The following is a 19,933-nucleotide window of genomic DNA, read 5'->3' as shown; positions in this document are numbered from 1 at the left end:
TTCATCAAAACTGCCTACCCCTTGTTCTAGCAATATTGCAGACATTGCCAGCCAGGTATCACCCTCTGATTTGGTCTCCTTTGTTTTCTCCTAGTTCTAGTTCTTCCTCTCCTCCTTCTCCTTCGCCATCATCATCGTCGTTGTCGCCTTCTCCTCCTTCTCCTTTTCCTCCTTCTTCTCCTCCTCCTTCCTCTCCTTCTCCTCTTCCTCTGTTCTTCTCTCTTCTCCTCCTCCCCCTCCTCCTTCCTTTCCTCCTCCCTCTTCTTCTTTCTTTTTAGCAGCCTAGAGCAAAGCCATTTACTAAATCTCAATTCTGCAGGTAAAAGTTGGGGTTGATTCAACTGGACTCTGCTTGGAATCTTGAAAAGCCAAAAACAGGATATTGGATGGCTAAGCTCTTATCTGGAGGCTCTGGGGAAGAACCCACTTCCGAGCTCATTCATATCCTAGTGGTTGTAGGACTGAAGTCTCTGTTTCCTGAGGCCACTGGCTGTCAGCTGAAAGTCCCTCTCTTCTCCTAAAGACCATTCACATTCCTTCTTATGTGTCTGCCAGTTCTTAGTGCATTCTGAATTCATTTGGTTTCTTCTCTGGGTTTTATTTTATTTTTTTAGAAGTTGCTGTGGTTTTGCATCCTCGTCACCTGACAGTTCCCCAGCCTTCATTCCATCCTCAGCTCTCCCCACTAACCCTGACTTTCAGGAAGTCTCTTAAGCCATAATTTATTCAAAGAAGCAATTTTGACAGGTTGACTTGATGAATGTCAGGGTTTTTGTTTGTTTGTTTTGTTTTTTTGCATAAAGAGAGATTGGGAAAAAGCACACTCCCTGAGCTTTATTTCGATGTGTCTAGGGAAAGCATTGCTTCACCACCTTTTTTCCTTTAGTTTAAAACACTTGAATGTTGGAACGAGTAGGCTTTTTCTAGACAAATGTTGCATATGAAAAAGAAGCAGGATTGCGTTGTTTTATGAACATTCATGTCTTGAGCACTAGCATTCCCTTGATGCCTCCTGCCTTTTTATCTCTCATTCTTACTCTGTGAACAGTTGTACACCGGAACTAGTATGCCACAAATTCCACTAGAGGTGGTTTAACAACGAGTGAATAAATTTAGTTTCCTTTAAAGCAATCATTGTAGATGAGGACTTTAAAAATGCTTTTAGTGGTCTGCTTTCAGAAGAAAAATCTAATTGGTGTATGCTTTTGTGCTAAAGAAATAATTGGTTTATTTTTTTTTAACATCTTTAATATTTAGATTTTTAACTTCCTCAGCACTTAAATTATGGACTCTCACTTTTTGTTTGGGTATTTTAAATACATTGATTTAGTTCCTGCTAGTATTTGATAATTCCCAGACACATGCGACTTCTCCAAATGCTCCAGAGACTGTAACAAAGGCTAAATGACTTACGTTCTTGGAAATATATTTATTTGATGCTTTCTGTATTGCTGATCTACCACGTAACTTGTCTTGTGAACTCAGTGGCCTTTTGGTGGCCAGGAAAAGTGAACATGTTTCATTAAAAACTACCTTGCTGTTAGAAGTGGCTCAGAGTATGAAGAATGTGGCTTGAAAATGGATTGTTCCAATTAACATTTTGAAATAATAACCATACCAAAAAGACAGATCTTTAAAAAGTTTACTTGAACTGGAATTTTAAGAGATGGGAGCATTGTCGTGTGGCCTTGTGTGTCTTTACCTGGAGGGTTCGCAGCGTCTGAGCAAATACCTCTTAGGTAATGGGACGTAAGTCAACCCACAGCTTCATGTCAGTGCCTGTGTTGGTATTAAGCAGACACATTCCCTGTGCTTGGCCCAGTTTTACAGTGTGCTGTTGTGTTCCAGGCAGGTAACCCTGGGGAGCCTGGCTTGAGGGGGCCTGAAGGAAGCCCGGGGGCTTCCTGGAGAGGAAGGACCTCGAGGACCGCCTGGACCACGAGGCGTGCAGGGAGAACAGGGTGCCACCGGCCTGCCTGATATCCAGGGCCCTCCAGTGAGTGATGGGCAGTCCCTGGGGTTCCCTTTGGAAACTCCATCCCACAGTACCGGGTGGGGGCAGAGGGGCAGTTGGGCAGGACGAGACCTCAGCTCCTCAGCAGCTGGGCCATTTCCCTTGTAAATCCAGACGATCTGGCTCCTTGCCAAGTCCGACACTTGCTCATCTAACAGTGTCCCCTTTATGGTTCCATGTACAACTGTCTGTTTTCTTTTCCGTCCCAGGGTAGAGCACCCACAGATCAGCACATTAAGCAGGTTTGCATGAGAGTCATGCAAGGTAAATACGTCAGAATGGCTTGACATTTTGTATGCTTTAAAGGTGGGAGGTTTTTTTTTTTTTTTTATTGAAATGTAGTTGATTTACAATGTTTTTGTTAGTTTCTGGTGTACAGCATAGTGATTCAGTTACACATATATTCTGTTTCAGATTCTTTTTCATTGTAGGTTATTATAAGATATTGAATGTAGTTCCCTGTGCTATACGTAGGACCTCGTTGTTTATCTGTTCTGTATATAGTAGTGTGTATTTGCTAATCCCAGACTCCCAATTTATCCCTCCCAACCCCTTCCCCTTTGGTAACCATAAGACTCACAGACATAAAGGTGGGAGATTTTGAATAACATTAATTTCAATTCTGTTTTATCCAATTTGTTGCCATTTGCAATAGCTTATAGCCTCAAAGGAAAATATTACCTTTTGGGGTTAGCCTGGAGTTTTTTTTTTTTTTTTTTTTGCCAATGGGGTTGATTTACAAGACAGTACACCCCATACACACACACACACACACATTTTTTTCCCCTTTGGAACACAAATTCTCAGAACCTTTCTCCTGTTAACATCCTACCACCTGCTGTGTACCTGGCACTGACCTAGACTCTCTCTGTGGATTATGTGAGAAGTAATAGGCAGACTCTGTGCCTCTAGGAAGCATAAGGACATTGCTTCTACTCAGGTACCATGTATGTAGAAAATCAATAACTAGAATTTTACTAAAGTAGTGATATATTTTTGTATGTTAGCCTTTTTTTCCAAATTCATCTGTAACTATGGCGATGCTGTTAATTATCGTGTTCTTTCGTACATTCACGAGGTAGTAAGTTTATCTAGTAGGTTCATCAAGTTTTCCAGAATGGAATCATCACCTCTGTATTTGAAAACCAATACTGTAGACGTTTTATCTTGACACGATATTTCAATTTTAAATACTTCACACTGAGAACATTATGACTTTATGCTAACTCTTACCTAAAGAAGGCCAGCTTAGGACACTCGTATTTGAACAACTTTAAAATCTTGGTTAAAAAATGGGTTTCCAATTTATATTCTCCTTCACACTCTAAAAGCTTTTAAAAAACATTGCACTAGAATATTTCCCTGAGAGCGTTTTAATGGGACTGTTTTCCTGTTCTCCATGGTTACTGTGGATGGTTCTTAGTCTCTTCAATGATTCCTGGAAAAGCCTGTGCAGTTATTAATTTTTCAGACAGACTGACCATTCTTAGGGAGCGAGCTCTAATGTCTGGTGTCTGTTCCAAGCATGAAAAAACTTCTGAGAAGGATTATTAATAGGAAGTCATGAATTCTCTGGATATTTCATGTGACTTGAGTATCTTCAAGCTAAAAATGTAAGCCTGGGTCTCAAAGGGTGTCTTGGTACTAATTCTGGATGATGTCCTTGGCTTTCAAAAAGCTCCTGGACATCCACTCCCTACCCGTGTTGAGAAACTCACTTTCCTCCTGGCTTTCAGATAAGCAGCAGGTTCAGGTGACACCCTCACCCCTGAGGAGCACCGCTTAGCCCAGAGCCCTGCAGTTTAAGGTCTTTTATTCCCTCCCCCGTGTCTCAAAGCAGCAGGACCAGGTTTATCCAGGGAGGGCTGAATAGAAAAGCATCCCCAGTGAAACTTCCTGGCAGAAAGCTTGTGACCCCGCTTTACTTATTTCTCACCGCCGGTTTTGAAGCTCTGGTGACACGCTGAGAAAAAAACACACTTGAAATACCTCTCTTTTCATTTGAATCACTTGCATGTGTCTGATGATTCTGGGCTCTTTTGTTTATTATCTTCTAGAGCATTTTGCTGAGATGGCTGCTAGCCTCAAGCGTCCCGACTCAGGAGCCTCTGGCCCCCTGGGCCACCTGGACCCCCCGGTCCCCTAGGACCCGCGGAGAGAATGGTTTTCCTGGCCATAAGGGACATCGTGGCCTCCCAGGCATGAAGGGTCCCCTGGGGGCTCTCGGTTTGAGGGGACCTGAAGGTAAGGCATTTTGCCCCCGTGGAACCAGGGACGTACACTGGCCTTTTTCAGATGAATTCACGTGTCCTAGCAAGCGCCAGCTGTCTGCGCAATAAGATGGATTGCTCGGATTGCTCTCTTTTCACAGTGGTGATGGTCAGGACTGGAAAACTGTTGTTTGATATTTTCTTGACCTTGGTGTATGACAACAGTAGACCAAACACCAGAATTAAGGTCCCTTGCCTTTTGGTGCCAATGTTTTTCAGTTACAGTCTGCCTTAACCGTAGTTCAAAATAAACCTCATGGGATCTGGTAAAGGATCATTCAGGTTTTTATTTTTATTGAGACCCCTAGAATCATCATAGAGTTGTTCTGAGATGGCAACCAGCCCTTGAAGATTTGTGCATGTTTACTTAAACCAACAGTTTGTTAGGAGGTCAGAAAGGTCACATCAGGAGTTAACGCTGCCTCCCCCACCCCCCACTGTCTTGCCTCCCTCTTCTTTTAAAGAGTGACACTGGCTGTCAGATGTGAGGGACTTTTTTTGTTCAGCTCTGAAATTCAGTCTAACTTTATTCCTTATTTAAGGTGTGAGAGACTGTGAGAGAGTTTGTTTCCTCTCCATTTATTGAAAGCAAGCTGAGCCCCTGAGACCAGTTATTTTGCAGGGGAATAGGCTTATGAATGGGTTAGGTATTCCGCAGAACTTGGAGGAGGGCTGGCTGCCCCCGGTGGTGTTTGCTAGTTGAGCTGAGTAAGTCTGTCAGCTTGGGGTGGGGGTGTGCCCTGGGTAATTTACAGAGAGAACTGAGAGCGAGGAGTTTATGTATCACGATGAGTGACTGACAGCTCTCTGGGGAACTTCAGAAAGACATGGCACCAAAATCAAGAGAGGATGTGTGTTTTTTAAACAGGGGTGCCCCAATTAGGGATAAATACTATGGTGTGAGTGGTCAGAAGTCAAGCCAGCTGCATTTTGGGATCTGTCTGTGAATTGCTGACACGTTCGGCTCACTGCACCCTCAGCTGGAACAGTGTTGTTCATTATTTCCTATTTGGCATGCACAGAGCGGTGTGTTAAACAAAAAATGAGCCCTAATGGGGCCCCGGGTCAACCTGGCAGATTTCCAAGTTTTCAGAGGCTGAACACAATCAAATATGGAGCGAGCTCAGAGTGCATCTTAAAGAGAACCGGGTGTTTGAAAGAATCCCATGGCCACTCATCTTGGTCCTGCTTTTACCTTCAGTTCAGGAATTCTGACCAGAGGTGCTCTCCCCATGGTCGGACCCTGTTTCCTGTGTCAGCTCTTTGAGGAAACTCCACCGCCGCGGGCGGGCTGCTGGCTTAGTTGTCTGTGTTGTGCTGGAGCCCACGCCTTCCTGAGTTCACTGCTGAGCCGTGGTTCCCAAAGAGTGGCCCCCGCTGTGTCCGCATCATCAGAGACCTGTTAGGAAAGCAGGTTCTCTTGCTGGCCCAGACTCACTGAATCAGAAACCCTGGAGTGAGGGCAGCAGTGTCCGTGGGGGGCGTCACCCGTCTTCCCACTGAGAAGGAGCATCTTGTAGGGCTGCCAGCCATCTCTGGCTAAAGCGAAGTCTCCATATTTGGGACAGAGCTTAACTTTGACTTAGTAAAGACCGCTCCTGAAGCCCCATCTTATTCCTTAAGAAAGGAAAGTGTCTGTCTACCTGCTTCCCTGGAAGAGTCTGCAGAGGGCTGCCTATCCAGCCTGGGCTACATCCATGTCTGGGTCCCCTTCCCAGAGATTCTGATTTACGTTGGGCTTTCACAGTATTCCCCAGGTGATTTCAGTGTGCAGCCAGGGCTGAGAAGCACTGGAAATAAAGGGGACCTGTTCTGGAAACTTCCTGGGATGCTTGGAACTGGAGCATGGAGTTGTGTCTGGGTTGGGCTGGGTTGGCCCTAGCAGGTGAACCTTATTTTGAAAAGAAGAAAGATCTGTTTCTGTATTTGGAACCTGGAAAAGATCTCTAGCAGTAAGTTCATTCATCAGGCATAGTTTGATCATATAAGGGACTGTTTTTTCCTGCAGTATTTGTGACATAGCCTAGAATCTGGATGTGATAGAGTTTTTTTTTCCCTAAAGAACTTTCTCTCCCCACCCTCCTCCATACCTTTCTTGGCATTGGGTTCCTTTAAAACAGCATCTTCTCTCAGTTTTACTTCTTAAAATGCGGGCGTGGACAGAAAGGAATAATCAAATTTTCTCTTATCAGTCAATACTGTCACAATTTGGAAATGTAAGATTCTAGATAAGTGGACTGAATCTTTCTTGTCCATCACATACACTAGAAGTCCTATTTAGTTGAAAACACGTAGTGTTCTACTACCCAAAGGTTACAGATCAAATTTTTCTTGAGAATAAACACTCCACCATTTGAAACTAAACTGTTCTTCTGATCAGAGATGTGTTTCATTGTCCCTTGTTGCCTTTTTTCCCCCCACTTAATAAAGAAGGAATGGTGTAGGTGCTGGTTTCCTTGGAGATGCTTTGAGAGCCTTTTTCCAGAGACATTACTACATAGATAAGTTTTATTAAAATAAGTTTTACTAATAGTTCAGGCTATGTCTTAATCAAATCAGTTTTCTTTCTAAAAAATTACTCTGAAAAATACAGCAGAACATTTTTAATAGGAACTCGTAGAAACAGGCCTCAGATCATACTCAAAGCTTAAGTCGTGTTGATGTGTGTTTTGGCTTTCATCACCATGCTTTACACACTTTTACACAAACGCGTTGGAGCCACAGCCTTGTTGTGTGTCTGTTTCATGTGTGTTCATGTCATGTGATGCTCGAGCAGAAACACGAGAGACCCCCGACTGGCCCAGTGTTCACCTTGCTTAGGATCACGTCAGTCTTTCATGTCATAAGTACTTTTTAAATGTTCATGGTTTGGGATAGTTTTCAGTCTCTGAGTGAGGCTGTGTGTATGTTTAGATTTTTTTAGCGTGAGTCAAGTTGATATGTCACTATGCCTTGTCTCAAGCCTCTGACAAATGTTATTCTCTGTTCTGCAACTTTTTATCTCTATCTGAATGGAAGAGTGTTACATCCTTAAAGGTCAGAGCCTGGAGAATGGGCTCTCCTGTCTATTTCAGGCTCTAGGCAACATTCTTTTACAAAAGGTGCAGAACCAGCATGACTCAGCCCAGGACCCAGAGCAGAGGGGCTAGAGCTAAGGGAACAGATCTCATAGGGAGTCAGGTTTGTTCTTCCCTATTACACCATCCCTGTGAAAGCTGCATTTTAACTTATTCTGTTCGTCTCATCTTTTCAGAAAATGAGGAACAGTCTATGGCCAGCCTTGAGAATTGCAGTGATACGACATTTAAATTGCTAAATTAACTAGAGAGCTTAAGCTGTTAGTTTTAAAAATGCTAATTGTCCTAGCTTCCTAATGCAGTAAGGCCGTATTGGTGATGAGTGTAAAAAATAACTAGTTTGTGTGAGTTCGAGCTGAGCTGTAAATCCTTACACAATACTTATAAAACTTTGTTTTGAAAAGGTGGTTGACTCATCGTAAAAAATCTTCACACAAGGAAATTCACAGCTAAAAATTGAAGTATGGTTACTATTTAAAGATTCATTTCATAATTTGAGATTTTTGACTGACAAATGCGCAGATGGTTGTACAGATACTCTATTTTTGTTGTGTACGTGACTTAGTTTTTAAAATTATAACGAACCTGATAACACTGGATGAGGTTGAGCTGATATGAATATTTGGAAAAAATGATTATGTATAGAATTTGTTGCAAAATGCCATTGCACCTTCTAACAATGTAGTAAAATAACAATATAATACTATACTGGTGGGAAAACAGGTAATGCCTCCTACTAGGAGCAGTAGAAGTCATTTAGGACCAGTTAACTTAAGGTATTGAGGCACTTTGTTAATGAGGCCAAGATTCTGGGTTTGGTCTCTGCAGGGGCCAGTTTAATTAACACAACTTTGTTCTGTGGCTGCTGGATCCCCGAATTGTCAGCTGTCTTGCAAAGACACATGGTTGGTTGCAATCCAGATTTCCTTTATTCCCTGTAAATAATGAGGCAGAATTGAAATGTACTCCCTTGTGACAGCACCCTCTAAATTTCAAAAATTCATTAATTCATTTTTGGTAATACTAAATTTACATTGTTCATGAATTTTAAAGTGTATAAAAAGATATTCAGTGAAGCGTGTCTCTCCCAGCCCTGTCTCCCATCTGCCTCGATTCCTTTATCCTTTCTATTAGGTAATCACTATTATTAGCTTCCTAAATATCCATATCCGTGATGATCAATGAATGTATATATTTTCTTACATCCTCTTAATAACAAATCGTATTGTCCTTTAGTAAGTGGTCTGGCCCTTGCTTTTTTCACTTAACAATGTCTTGGGGATCATGTCAAAGAGCTTCCTGGTTCTTCTTCACAGGTGCATAGTATTCTACTCTATAAAAAAGTACCACCATATATTTAACCCTTCAGTGGATATTTAGATTGTTTTTAATCTTCTGTTAAATTTTTTTCCAGGTTGGATTTGCATATTTCTGATTAAACTTACTCCTGGTTATTTAATAATTTAGTTGCTATTACAAATGGGATCTTTTTTTCACTACATCTTATTACTGATTGTTTGTATATGTGAAAATTATTGATTTTCATATATTAATTTTGTACCTTGCTCCTTTACTGAATTCTCTTATTGTTCCTAGAAGATTTTGAGTTGATTTTCTAGGGTGTAAGATAAAGTCATATCACCCGATGTTGCAGAAAAATGTGTTATAGCTCAGTGTTACAGCTGAGTTGTGACAGCAACCTGGATCCGGGGAAGAGACCAAGCAGCACTCGGAGAGTTGGAGAACTCAGGTTTATTACGCCAGCAGACCCAGAAGAGTTAACACTCCAAGCTCCGGACCCTGTCTAGGTTTACACAGGCCTTTATAGGCTGCCAGTTTTACACTTTGCAACATCATATGCAAATAAAGTATAACAGAAGTTGGCCAACCAGGAACAAGCTTTGTGGAAATAGACCAATCCGGAGTGAGAGAAATAACCAATCAGGAGTGAGCTCCATGCAAATGAAGTACTACAAGTGGACCAATCAGAAGTTAGGGAAGTGAATCAATCAGAAGTGAGAGTAATAACCAATCAGGAGTGAAGGAAATAACCAATCAGAAGTGAGCTCAGGGAAGCAATAGAATTTTAGGGGTAAGTAAGCCGTTTCAGAGGCAAAAAGTGAGATAGAGCCTCTGGGCCAGGGAACTGGATGGTGTTGGCAGGAGAGTAGTGGCCCTGCCTGGGGGTCCTGCCGGTCTTTTTATGGGGCTTCCCGCCTCACCAAGAACAAGGGTAACTTACACCAAATAATAAATAATAGTAAGAAAGTAGGCATCTTTGTAACATCCTGACTGGAGTGGAGCTGCTGCTTGTGTTTCGCATCAAGCATCACGCCAGCTAGGGGTTGAGACAGATATACTTTATCATGCTGAGGAAGTAGCTAGATTCCTATTTTATTGAATGTTGTATCAGGAATGCATGTTTAATTGTCAGGTGTCTTTTCAGCATCTAGGCATATAATCATTTGATTTTTCCCCTTAGACCTCTTAAAATAATTAACTTGATTTTTGCCTTTCTACATACTTACTACAATCTAGTTTGTAGCAACATCGTAACTTTGATTTCTGAATGTAGGCTTTGCTTTAAGTTTAAAAATATGGAACTTTATTTTTACAGATACATAGAAAAATGACATTTCTCTAATGAAATCCAGGTGACATGGGAGAAAGGGGTGATCGTGGCCTTCCAGGAAGAGGTCCCAAAGATGGGCCCAGAGCTACAGGTCTCCCAAGTAAGTATGAGGTGGGGAAATTGGTAGCAAGTGGGTAGACTGAATAGAATAATATTTCACAGAATTGCTCTTTGATTACTTGAGTTTATCACATGACAATAGTGGCTAGCATCGATTTTTCAAGACCACCTTCAATGAAGAGTTAGATAATCTGTAAATCATGTCTGAATTCTTTGAGAATACATGTCAGGGCTTGAAACAGCACTTTATTTTTTAGGGGTAATTAGGCTTGCTTATTTACTTATTTATTTTATTTTATTTTAAAATGGAGTACTGGGGATTGAACCTAGGACCTCATGCATGCTAAGCACATGCTCTACCACTGAGCTATCTATACCCTCTGCCCACCTGACACATAACTTTCTTGAATAAATACTGAAAAAAATAGTGTCAAAGTCCAGCCACAAGGCACTTGTTAACAAAATTCTGAGTGAATTTCTACCCCAGCTGCTCATTTCCTCTTTGTTTAAAAAGAGCCACAGGAAAATGAAACCAAGTTTCAATTGTTTGTGTTGCCCAGGGAGTTAACTGAAATGTTATTTTAAAAGCTTCTCCTTCAGACATACAGAAGGTCCAGAAGTCCACATGCAAAAATAAATAAACCTGGACATTTCTAACCCTGGCCACCAAAAGCCACACACAGGTACATACCCAGCTGGGTCAACTGAGGTGACAGAGTAGCCTCTGTGTGAAGGGCCCAGATTCTCACCTTGGGCATCTGTTCTCTTTCCACACTGGTTGCTCTGTGGCCGTAGTCTCGATGGCCGCTTGCTCGTCCACTGGGGGATGACTTCCAGGTCCAACACAGAAGAAACCTAAGAGTGTGAATGGCATGCAGCCTCCCAGCAAACTCCCCATCGCTGTGGGGCCATGCCTCAGGAAGGTCCCCGAAGCCCCGGGGAGGCAAATCAGGGGAGGGGGCTTGTGCTGAAGGAGGAAGGAGGGTGGTACACACTCCCACAGTGGATTTGGAAAACTCGGTCAAAGAAAATCTAGAGAAAGAAAAGATGGTTCTCTAATTCTGCCGGTGGCTTGCATATTCAATCATGGGTTTAATTGCCACCCCAAACATCATTGCTTTCTGATTATCCATTTCATTGCACCTTGGGATTTTCTCATTTAAAAGATTTTTTTTTTAATACAAATACATTTGGAGAGAGCTCAAACACTGCTTTTCTAAGACTGATTCATGGGCCTGTCGAGACGTTTTCACAAATCGATGATTGTGATTGGGAAGGGAGGCTTTTATGATTGGAAAAGGAAAGAAAATCTGGTTGGAGTTAAATGAGGCCAAGAGAAGATTTTAATATAGAGTCTGGATTCATTGATGGACGTTTCGAAGAGAGAAGAGGAAAAGAGACTTTACTGAGTGCTCCTCTCCTTTATCAATAGTAGGAATAAGAGGTTTTAAAGCTGATGCAATAGCATCACTGCAATTTACTTAATTATCTGTGGGTTATAAATCCCATAAGAGCCTTACAATTTCTCCTCCCATTTTGTTAACAAATCACTTAACTGTTCTTGGACCAGCAACGTGCACGGTTGGCAAGGTTTTACTTTATCAAAAACATATGATTGTTTCTGGTGACCCTTACTTTAAAAAAACCTGTGGATGAGCCACATTATAAGTTTAAGAATGGGGAGATTAAAGAAGAGCCTCCCGCATGTGCGCAGTGCCCCTGGCCGCCACGGGGGGCGCTATTTCCCACCTGCGGTAACTCACCTGGGGTTTGTGCGGTGACGGGAGGGGGCTCCGCTGATGAGCCTTTTAGCACATCAGTCCATCCGTGTGTGGGCAGACGGTAAGGTAGGACAAGCTTGTCACTGGCAGCTCTTCCTGGCCCTAATCTTGTCTCCTTGATGAAAAAAAAATTTTTGTTATGGCCGCTCTTGGAGTTAATACTTAAATCTGATCTGTTAAAAAGTTCCATGGACTCCCCATCTCAGGACTCGTACACCTTCCCTTTTGGGTTTCCTTTCTGCCTTTTACCAGCCCGTGCCCCTCTCTTCCTGGTACCACTCGGAAATCTGGTCTTCCTTTTGGGGGCTTTGGTTACATTTTCATTGAGAGGATATTTGACATCACTTAGTGAAAAATCAGAGTAGCAGATTTTTTTTTTTGAAGGCACTGAAGATTGAACCCCACTAAGCATGCACTCTATCACTGAGTGTACCCTCCCCTGCCCCAGATTACAGATTATTACTATTATTTTTTTAAATTAAGGCTAGCTTTCCAAAGCATGCCACTTCCCCAGGGCTTTGGCACACTGGCTCACAGGGTATTTCTCACTTCTCCGGAGGCCCCAGCTGGGGCTTTGGCGTTCCGTCAGCTCACATCCCCTTGTCTGCACGTAAACATGCTCAGCTGTCAGTTTCCCAATCCATCAAGTCCCTGAGCAAGAGTTTTGGGGGCCATTTCTCCCCTAAAGCGAGTGCTCTGAAACGGGGCTGCTGGGAGCTTGGGCCCCACAGTCCAGACGCCTGGCTCACATCTTGACGGTCACTAACTGGCTTCATGACACCGGACAAGTTCTTAACTGCTCAGTGCCTCAGCTTCCCCACTTACCAAAGAGATGATAATCAACAGTCCCATCTCCCGGAGAGCGTAATTCTGAGAATGAAAGGGAAAGAAGCAGTCCACCTGACGTGCTTAGGGCGGTTTCTGGCCACTGTCCGTGCTCAGTCCGGGTTCATGCGTGGTACTGCTAGTAACATAGCAAACCCACTTCTGTGTGTGGAGGTGGGTGGGGGGCAGAGCTGGGCCCTGGTTTGGCCCTGGTGGCCTCTTCCTGGCTGTCGCTCAGCAGGAAGATGCTGCTACCCGACCCCTCAGACCTTCCCTCCGTGAAATCTCCAGCTCCGCACCACGAATGCACAGTGCTAGGTCACAGCAGATCGTGTCACCAGCTCACTGTCCTCAGAGAGGCTGGGCCATTCTTAATTTCCTTGTTAGAGCTTGAAATGGGATTACAATGTGGTTTCTGGTCTCTCCCAAACCTAACAGGGGTGGGACTTCAGGACCTGAGGGAACCCTCAGCAGGGCCCTGTTCAGGACCTTGTCCAGAACATTTTAGATACATATACATCTCATGTAAAGGAAAGAGCCTGCAGAACAGAGTATTCTGCGACCTTTGTTGTCCCTGTTGTTAGATTTGGGACTCAGCCTGTTGAGTGAGAAGACCATTTGGTCCTTCTTGGTGCTAATACAGCTGATGGATTTGAAGAAACGGCACTGACACCTTTACTGTCTATCCAGTGGTCAGAATTCCTTCATCCTTTCTGGACAGTTTTAGTTCTCTGTCTCTCCTCCTTACCCCTTAGTTGGTTCAGTGTTAAAGATTACGTGCCCTTTGGGGTTGTGATGGTCCGTTGCCGAATACGGACCACAGGTCATTGTTATCACCATTTTGTGGACTGTCATTTTGGCCTTCGTGCTCTGCTGTGTTAAAGTCACAGAAACCATCAGTGAGTTCCTCGCGGCCAGAGGGAGGAGGGCAGACAGGTAAGAAGTGCGGGCTCGAGCCCGGCTGCCCGGGTGTACACACTGCCCTTTTACTTACTTTCAGCTGCGCTGCCTCTCGGTGCGCTAGCATCTTCTCTGCACGGGGGAGAGAATAACCACACCTACCGTCCGGCCTCATTCGGGAGGACCTGTGGATGTGTTCGTACCTGTAGAGCACTTAGAATGGTGCCTGGCTTGTAGCAGACGTTCTGCGAATTTAGCTCTTACCGCTATTGTCATTCCTCCTTTTATATTTGAAGAGAGACAGACGTAACGCAGGTCCCAGGCCCCGACAAAGAACTCGGGTGAGTGACAGAGGCAGATGTGCGTATGTCCAGGTTCACGTTGTGGATGAAAGGATGGGCAGGCTGGGCGGGTATATGATGAGCTGGTCTTGCCTCCGAGGCATCATCTGACTGGCGTGTCCCATAGCTTCTCAGTGTCTTGATTCCTCTTCTGTCTCTCACAGAGCTGTGCAGATCACACAGAGCGGGATCTGTGGGGCTTTAGACCCCGATCCCTGCCCCTACCTTCCATCTCTCACCAGAACCCTTCGTGGCGTCACTTGACCGAGCTGTCCATCAAGAGTTACTCTTTGCCTGCTGCCCCAAACTTGTCCACTGGGGACCAGTTCATTGGCACTCTGGGGATTTTAGGAAAACATATTTAAGGATGGGTCTTGACTTCTCTTTGTGCATTTAAACACACCGGGGAGAGGAGTCAGCTAAATGATAGTCGTGTGTGGACCACCAGGAATGTGGTGCTCACCACACCAGGCCATGAGACCAGATTTCTTGCGCAAAATCTGCAGATAGGTGAGCTTTGCTTGTGAATGTTGAGTGGGAAAAAAATCCCCCAATGCAAAGGGCACCTCTGAAGCTTAAGTCTAGCAGTAGTCATTTATCCTATTTCCACAGCTGTCCAATTTCCACTGTTTTATTCAGCCCTGGGGATCTTAAGTGAGCAAACCACTAAATACACCAATTCCTTAAACATGTGTGCTTTGTCTAACACCACAAAAGGTAGCGCAGGACAAAGTGAGACATGTAAGAAATTCTCTAATTAATGCTGGAAATGTATCCATGTTCTTTTTAAGCCTGTATGCACAGTCCCTGTGATTCCGCAGCGTCATTAGAGCCCTCGGAAGGGTCCTGGCACGTTGAGCCTCCATCAGTGTAACGCGACTTCCCTCTAGTGTTAGTACAGAGAATGACACTGATGTTCACTTTAAGAAAAACGAAATGTTTGGCAATAACATTTTATAGGTCCTTGAAATTTTGGAAAACTGTAAAATCATCAGGCAGTTAGTGTAGCTAACACACCCATGAGGCCAGCAAGGCAGAATGAGGACACTCTGGATCTGGGCATTCTCTTCGCAAGAGTTGAAAAGCAGTTTTTAGATATTTGTTAATGGAGTTCTTGAGTAACTTGAATGTGACTTAGTGTCACCCCAAAATTAGGTTCCCACAGAATAGTCTCTGAGCACCTTGGAGCCCAGGTCAGGGCTCACCAGAAGCTGATAAGCTGTTATGGGAAGGCCAGTTTTTCCCTCTGGCCACTTTTACAGGGCAAAACCTCAGACAAATAGCTTTAAGGATCATCACCTTCATCATCATCTTTAGTCATCCTCTATCATTTACGAAAGCATTAAAAAAATTATTTTGGAGGGGAGGAGGTAATTAGGTTTCTTATTTATTTTTTGGAGGAGTTACCTGGGATTGAACCCAGGACCTTGTGCGTGCTAAGCACGTGCTCTACCACTTGAGCTATGCCCTGCCCCCTGCAAAAACATTTATTAAGGCCATTTGTACACGCTGCCGGACAGTGGGAGGTCCAGTGCCTCCTGCCGGTCTGCAGCCACGAGGGGTGTCCTGCTCATGTGTGCAACCTTTTGTGTGTTTCAGGTGACCCGGGTCCTGCCAGCTATGGGAGGAATGGCCGGGATGGTGAGCGAGGCCCCTCAGGGGTGGCGGGCATCCCTGGTGTGCCTGGCTCCCCAGGACCTCCTGGCCCTCCTGCTTTCTGCGAGCCAGCCTCCTGCACCATGCAGGCTGGTCAGCAGGCATTTAGCGAAGGTCCTGACTAGTGAAAGGCTTAGCGCTGCACCGCTGTCGGCGTAAACCACGCTTGGAGAGGAAGCTTGGGAGAGAAGCACTGCCCGAAGCGAGGGCAGGGGGACGGTGCCTCACCTTCAGGTTTATTCTGAAGACCCACCTGACAATCAGAAATCCTCTTGCCTTTCCTGTGGACGGGAGCCAGCAGAGCCATCAGTGGCACAAACAAAACCCCTCCCTTGTAGTAAATTTACAGTCCTGTCCCCAGGACCTTAGGCCTTAGCGTGCATACACGTTGTGGGCCACTGCGCCAGGAAGCAAGAACAACGGTTTGGATACCTCAACTGCGGTGGTTACTTTCCTTTTGTATTTGGATGTTGTTCCGGCGCTGTAGAGGATTACCGGACTAGGTACCAAGAGACCCCACTACGGATGATAGAATCGGTGCTCAAACTCCCCATCAGTGTGCGCGCTCGGGAGTTGCAGGGAAGGCTGGACCACATGGAGTGACTTCCTTACAGCTGTGGTGGTTTTCACAGTCAGCGTGGATTTTTTTGAACTGTACTGCATCTCCAACCTGTTAATATTTTGGGCTCTTCTATGTGAAAGCAAAGAAGGAATTTTAATATCCTACCATTCATAAGTTTTATTGATGAGGCTATTTATTTTAAAGGTTTGAGGTAGCATCTCTGGTTGTACCAAAGAAGCAATAAATACGATTTCTTAACCTTGCATGTTTTCTTAGTCGTATTCAATGAAAAGAAGTCTGAGCTGATTTAGAGACATTAGAATTTTTTCAATTACTGGTATTTCTGTAGGCATGCTTGTAATATTAATACTGTTTTTCTATGGAGAAATTAAAAAGCCCTTACTGTTCCTGGGAGGGTGTTACCATGACAGAAGTTCTTTATATGTGTGTGTGTGTGTGTGGTGGGGGTTGGAGAGTGGGGGCTCGGGGTGATGGGGAGGCCTGCATGGACTTTTTTGAAATCTAACAAACATGGGATATGAAATCTAACATATGGAATATGAACCCGTACCCCACAAAAATGCACAAGTGCATATGCATAAATATGTTTGCATGTGATGTCTGAGATCTCATGGACCCCCTCAGCCTAGCCTTGCTTGGTTTCTAGGTGAGAAACCACAGTCTTCATTTCAATGCTGTGTTAGTGCCCTCCTATTTAGAACTTCACTGCTGCGAAATGATTTATCTTCTGCCATTTTTCTTATAAAGGCAGCTCAGCTGGAGCGCTGCATTCTTACCAATAAGATGGGTATCGCCTGGCCACTCAAAGCCCTTCATTACCGTTTACACAGTCACGTCGGCTTGCTGTTTTATCAACATCTACATTAACTGTCGATCAGACTTAATAGATGAATTTTGTGTCGCGGTGCCTGTGACTTGTCCTGGGCCGGAGCGCGTTGCTCAGAGTAGTCGGCATCTTCCGTGAGTTCAGGGAACTCCGTTCTCTCAAGTCAAAGGGAGGGAGGGTTTTTGATGTTTTTTTTCCTCATGTGTACTTTCTACACATTTAAAATTTTTAGTCCCATTTGTTTGGTCAAATCAATCATTTCATAATATACATTTGGGTTTCTTTAAAACCGCTCCCGGCATCTGGGCCTGTGCTTCTGGCGTGGATTGTGTTTAAGGGGAACGCGCGCAGCCTGACCGCACAGATCAGCGCCATTCACCACCGGGAAGGGCGCTCTTCCTGCGCGTGGAAGAGATGATCCTTGAAATAGAGGTATCTGTTACAACTGCTTAAAAGGGTCTTTAGAGGAGGTGGCAGACCTTTCCAGGTCCTGTGACAGACAAACAGATGCAAAGAAACTGCCTTGTCATTTCACCAGGGTGGTTTTATTTTAACTGGAGTGACACAATCAAATACGACAGAAGAGAAATTATTCAATAACCAAATACATGTTTCTCGGTTCTGTAATATCCGACTCATAAGAAAATTTAAAAAAAATTAAATTTCAAAGAAAAAGTTCCTTTGTCTGTTTTACAAACTTGAGAGACAAAAGGAAGTACAATGGCTCCTACAGATACAGCAATCCTGGAAACGACCACTTACAAATGGATTGTGCATAATGAGCAGATTCCAGACGGTGGGAACGATCTGTTATAAATCCAGTTAGCTGAAGTCGTTTATAGAAGCAGTAAATTCTGGACTGAGAAACTGCAAGGACAAGTAGCCCGCAAATCTCCAGGAAAGAGGGCTGGTGGATATTGAATGAGACCAAATAGCTCTCTTTAGCAAGACAGAAATCTCCAAAACCTCTGAGCTACTTCTCAAAGGTGGATGAAAGGTCACCTACAGAGGGGTGGGCGGGCAACCCCAGGTGGTGAGACACGTGCAAGTTACTTCCTCCAGGGCAAGGGAGTTCTGAGTTATTTCTAATCAGTGCTTCGATGGTATCATGATACGATTTTCATCCCGAATGTCTGACAGATTGGTTAAGAATTATGGAAATCACATCCCAGCATGACTGAGCACATAAATTCTCCATCATAGTTTGGCCTAATTGACTTTGTCTAGCAGAAGAGTACGAATGAGTCGTCATATCAGTGACATGACTGATTTGATCATTTGTGGACACTATATTTCAAGCTGACTAAACAAATACTGTTATTCTTCAACATCATACATAAAATCTGATTTATCTGCAACCTGAATTAAGCTTCGTGTAAATCCCTGCTTTGGAAGATCACCTCTGATTGTATTATTATTATTATTTTATTATTTTATTATTAGGCTATTACAGCATCTCTGATGTCTAACGTCTCTGAGTTTAAAAACAGACCAATACAGAGGGAAGATCACTAGAAATACATACAACATACCGAATATCCAGAAAATTGCTTTTTAACATTTTCTGATGGCCCTGGAAAAAGGCATGAAAAAGCAACAATAAGGAAAAAAATATTCCCAAACTAGTCATCTTGCTGTTTACAGACAGGGAATGGACATACATTATTGAAAATATGTTTTTAGAAAAAGCATTTGCATTTAGTAAATATAGGTGTCTCTTTCTTTTCATAGAGTAAAAGAAACACTTTTCAGTCGCATGCTTGGTCTTTTTTAGTGAGCATGTGACCCAGGACATGGCAGTATTAATGTATATGGCTCAGTAAGTTGTAAATCAAAATTGGTTAACTATAAGAATACATGACTATAAATACATGTGCTCAAATGCTCTTTAACTAAAGGGAGTATAATGTGCTTGTTAGACCTGGTTACCAGAAAGAGGATACTGACTGACCCTAGTTTCGATCTTGATAAACAGGCATCCGGGCTAACCTTCCCCTGCACGTGCCTTCACGTCTTGCTCTTCATTCCGAGAATCTAACTCTCTTTTTAAGACTTATTTGAAATTGTCTTTGGCCTCCAAGTTGAAAGTTTCTGTGTGAAAAGACTTCAGAATATTCCCTAGAGAGCACACAGCTCACTCGCTATGTCCTAAGGGGACCCCAGGATGAGAATAGTTAAGAACCACGTAAATCGTTTCCTGGTCTGAGCAGACATGTAAATCCACTGGCGTGTTTTGATGTGATTCATGTCAGTTAAGGAAAAAAGCGATGGATTTAATGACCCAATGCCTATTGCCTTATCGCTAGCGATGGAAGGGCTTATATTTGAGATAAGTTCCTTGTAATATTTCTTGCTCAGGCCACGTGGTTTAGTGAGAAGGTCACTTTGTGGGACACAAGTCACAAAGGACTGGCTGCTCTCTGACTTTTGTTTCTGCTTTTAATTCTCATCCCCAATCATCAGACCAGGCTTTTTATAAGCTGCCACAGAGACGGGTTATAAACTTCATTATTTCGAGCTAAGTACTGGTTCATGTGATAAACAAAAGTATAAATGGCCAGCATGGTATAAACATAAACCCTGCAACAGGCCAAGCTGCATGTTCCTCAAACACGGGTGTGGCTCACGCGTGGTGTCCCTGGTGTGTGAGTGTGTTTGGAGCCTCCCTGTGGTTGGGACCCACCGCAATGGACCGCAGTGTGGCGCTTCCAAAGAAGAAAGGCTGTTAACAGCTGCACCTCAGAATTCCCTGATTTAGGATCAAATCCTTTACTGCTGAGATATGTGACAAGCTCATTATGCATCAAAAACATAGGAATCAAGGCCTCAGAGCATTATATCCACATGCAATTTTGAATAAAACCAGTGCCACTCCACTTAGCATGAATATGCTGAATTCAATCTTAAGTAGCTCGATGAGGCCAGAGAACAAACAGAATGGGCCGAAAAATGCATCCTAAATGCTATT

General features: G+C 43.6%; 1 pseudogene; it reads left to right on the top strand.

The window, feature by feature from the left end:
* Positions 1-16,381, top strand: part of LOC105066984 (uncharacterized) — a 29,058-nt pseudogene extending 12,677 nt beyond the window's left edge.
* The last annotated feature ends 3,552 nt before the right edge of the window (positions 16,382-19,933 follow it).

This window comes from Camelus bactrianus, chromosome 15 (genome assembly GCF_048773025.1).
Source record: "Camelus bactrianus isolate YW-2024 breed Bactrian camel chromosome 15, ASM4877302v1, whole genome shotgun sequence".
Lineage (NCBI taxonomy): Eukaryota > Metazoa > Chordata > Mammalia > Artiodactyla > Camelidae > Camelus > Camelus bactrianus.
Note: the sequence above shows the minus strand (reverse complement) of the source record. Positions and strands in the feature narration are given on the sequence as shown.